The sequence below is a fragment of the Xyrauchen texanus genome, chromosome 48 (assembly GCF_025860055.1).
Source record: "Xyrauchen texanus isolate HMW12.3.18 chromosome 48, RBS_HiC_50CHRs, whole genome shotgun sequence".
NCBI classification, from domain to species: Eukaryota; Metazoa; Chordata; class Actinopteri; order Cypriniformes; family Catostomidae; genus Xyrauchen; species Xyrauchen texanus.
In genome coordinates, this window is record NC_068323.1 from 2,597,079 (window position 1) to 2,600,980 (window position 3,902).

A 3,902-nucleotide genomic window follows, 5' to 3' on the forward strand; every position below is an offset into this window, starting at 1 on the left:
TGAAATCAATATAACATAAAAGTCAAATAACTCTGCGAGAACGAAGTCATAAATACTCTCACACAAAAGAACATTATTACTCTTCTTTTCAAGGTTTTCAGTACTTTTGGGGTGCATAACATGCGCGAAGAGTCGCTAGACATTAGGGCGGGGGCTCTTGGCACCACCTAGATCATGGGCATGTTCGGGGGGGCTATCTAGCACATCCCTTTTGAGGTACAGTCACCAAACTGTGTACACATATAGATCTCATCAAGCCGGACAACTTTCGCGCTCACAGTCATAGGTTCTGCCCAAAAGGAAGTTGGCAATTTTGAATTGTTTGAAAAAGGCATACTGACAAATTTGAAACACTCCTCCCAGGGATTTAATGGTACAGCTACCAAATGTGGGCGACATCATGCCAAGACATATCGAAGGGTGTTGCCATGGCGAAGCGACAAAATATTGTCCTTGGAATAAAAAAAATGTTTCATATCTTCTGCGTGCATAAAATTAAAAACATCAAAATTGAGCCAAATGTTTGTCCTTGCAGGCTGATCACTTTGATGTAACTATTGTGGGTCACAGTCGTAGCGCCATCAACTGGCGGAAGGAAGTGTGTCACTTTTAAGCACATTTCTGTGAAATTTGACGCTGTTCAGATCTTTTTTAAGCTGTTTTTTTTTAAACCGTTTGAATGCCCGGATGCTTGTTTATGCATGTTATGCACAGGTAGATTAATACGGAAGAAACATCACCTGACACTCGATAATAAGACGAACAAGAGTGAAACTCATTGCATTTGATTGGATTCATATTGCACCGCTCGCATTGAACATAGATGTTGAATACACTGAAAATGATTCAAACGTAAAAAGACCGATCCAACCTTGCACGCTTGCAAATTGCCCCGTTTGACAGCTTTGTCGATTACAAGCCAGAGCGAGAGACGCAAAATAACGGCATTTGCATTTCGGATTATGAAGGTTTATTATACCTGTAACATCTAGGGATGGGCAATTACAAAAATAACCTACAGGAATCCTGCAGGCATATTATGCAGATTTCCTACAGGATTTTCAGCTCGTTTTCCTGTAGGAATACCTGCAGGAATTTTATGAAGTAAAACATGCAGGAATTATATCCTGCAGGAATTATATCCCTGCAGGGTTTTAAAATATAATTTTCAAACTTCCTGTAGGACTGTTGTGCAGGATATATATGCAATTATGCAGGACTTTGCAAGTTGTCTTCTGCTGGATTCATGCAGGGGAAATAACTTCACAACAAACAATGTATTATTACAAATTATTTATTTTATTTATTGAAACTGCAGAGCAGAGAGAAGCGGAGTCCAATTCACGTGCATGCAGCCAAATGTTGCTCTATCAGTCAAATGAAGCCTCTACACTGTTTTCCTGAAAAAAGGGGGAGTTAAAAAAGTGTGTGTGTGTGTGTGATTGTGTGTGAGAGAGAGCATGTGTATGTGTGTGTGAGAGAGCATGAGCGTGTGTGTGTGTGAGAGAGAGCATGAGCGTGTGTGCGTGTGTGTGTGTGTGTAAGAGAGAGCATGAGCGTGTGTGTGTGTGAGAGAGAGCATGAGCGTGTGTGTGTGTGTGTGTGTGTGTGTGTGTGTGTGTGTGGTGTGTATGACAAATTATTACCTTACTCGTAACTTGTGCTCATCATTCAACTTCTCTCTTAGTGCTGCCCTGATGAACTTTTTTGGAACATCCGGAAATTTTTTCTGTACTGTGTCTGTAAATGCAATTCTACTTATCATATGTGATAACATATGATTACAATTTTGCACTGTAACTGCAACATCATGTTTGCGTAAAGAAAAAAAGAAGGACACTTTACTTACCTAGGATCAGCACAACTTTGTCCTGGTCAAGAGCTGGCTTTGCTATAGCGTCTTTGTTAGCATTGCCAGCTCTTCCAGACAGCCCATGTGTGGCCAACGTGTCTCTCCCAAACACTGCCACCGCCAGATCTTTTACCATGGCAGAAGATGATGTGCCACCCCATCCACAACTTGTCAGGACAGTTGGACTAATTCCTAGCCCATGTGTCTGTCAAGAAAAAAAGTTAGGGGCACTATATCTAAAAGCATGTAACGTTGACTACATACTGTGCAAAAGTGTGAGGCTTGTTAGATTCTTCTACAAAAAAGTGATATATTTTGCTTTAGTGTGCCAGCTGTTTTATAGACAAGGGGGTAATCAAGTTTGTATTAAGTTACAAAAGTTAAATGATACATGAAGAAATTAACATGGCTTCTACGAATTCTGCACAACACTTTACGTGAATATAGGCTATATAAACAAACAAATATATTTTTATTCACCTTTTCAGGGGGATTCTTCTGGCTTGAACTATTTTGTGGTTGTTGATTAACAGTAAGAGTGTCCTGTTTCATGGACTTGAGCATTGGAAGAATTTCTTTAAAACAAAGAAAAGAAAAAAGATTACTTACAGACTACCACACTGACAGATAAATTGATATATAGATGGATAGACAGAAATACAGATATATGAAGAAAAAAAAACCTTGTTGCAGAGATATATTAAGTGCTCTTAGATTTTCATTTTCTTTTTTTAATTTGAGAATTTCTTTCTCAAGTCGAGTTTCTCGGCTTGAAGGCTCTCCAGCTTGACTGTCCATGTTGTTTATTTCCTGCATTAAAATACTATCCTTTCTGCGGATGACCTAAAGATGGACACACAATATTAGTATCTTAATATTTGTGATTTAAAAAAGCATAATGAAAAATAAAAGTATTTAAAAGATGTATACTTGATGTTTGACCAGAGGCTCTTGATCAGATGATGAGTGAGATGGGGACTGAGTTGGAGTGTAAGTTTTTTTTTTCTTTGCCACTCTTTTTGCATCATTTTGCAAACATGGCTGACTTTTTCTTTTCCCTCTAGCCTGAACATCCTCCTCCTGAGGGTTTCTTTGCTCTCTAAAGGGACAAAAATACTCAAGTAGGAAATACATATCTTCTATATCATGACTGAGTCTTGTTTGCTGAACTTTTACCATCAATATCTATAACTGTGGCTGGGGAACTTTCCTCTTCATAAACCACATCCACAACATCTCCAGGTTCAAACTTTTTTTTAGTATGTCCTTTTTAGGGACAATATCATAGGTGGGAGGCTCCTCCCTCCATTCCACCAGAACCCATGTTTTGTTCATTTTCTAAATAAATAAATAAATAATTACATGCATACATATTTACTTACATACAATTGAACATAAATACATTTATACATTAATAAAATATAGGCCTATATTAATCCAAAGGTGTAAAGTCTCATCATTCACATTCATCTGTTGCCTTCAGCTGACTGTATCCATGACAACAATGTTACCTTTAACGGCAACCAGCCAGCGACTCTCACGGTCTCGTCCGGTGCAGATAATTTACTTCTATTTTAAGGTAACCAAAAGGTACAATAATATCAATTACTAGTGATGAAATACAAAACAAAGTAATGTGTTTTGTTAACAATAGATAAAGCTCATTTTTTATAGTCATTTCTTAAAAAAAAATTGATATAGGCGGTATATAACGTTAGCTATATAAGCCTATAATGTGCCGGCAGCAAAAAAAAAAAAACAGACAAAAAAAACATTTTCATATGTTTTAGTGTTACAAATACACATTCATTTAGAAATGTATAACAGAACAGTAATTTAAAGCATTATAACGATACAATTATTATAATAAAAAAGGCGGACTTACCTTCACAAGACAAAGTGACAGTTGAATGACGTGAATCGGCTACATGTAGCGAGTAGGGCGTCAATGAAACACGTCACCTCAGTGAATCGAATCTCTAGAAAGATTCATTTACCGGTTCTTTATGTAAATTACACGAGCGTCTTTTTCAGGGTGAAAGACTCTTAT

General features: G+C 37.4%; 1 long non-coding RNA gene across 1 annotated transcript; it reads right to left on the reverse strand.

The window, feature by feature from the left end:
- Window positions 1–2,332: 2,332 nt before the first annotated feature.
- On the reverse strand, window positions 2,333–3,184 carry LOC127640020 (uncharacterized). Its single transcript, XR_007970048.1, has 4 exons — window positions 3,029–3,184; window positions 2,783–2,951; window positions 2,536–2,695; window positions 2,333–2,427 (listed from the first exon to the last, which is right to left on the reverse strand). It is a non-coding gene; the product is annotated as an uncharacterized LOC127640020 (long non-coding RNA).
- Window positions 3,185–3,902: the final 718 nt, after the last annotated feature.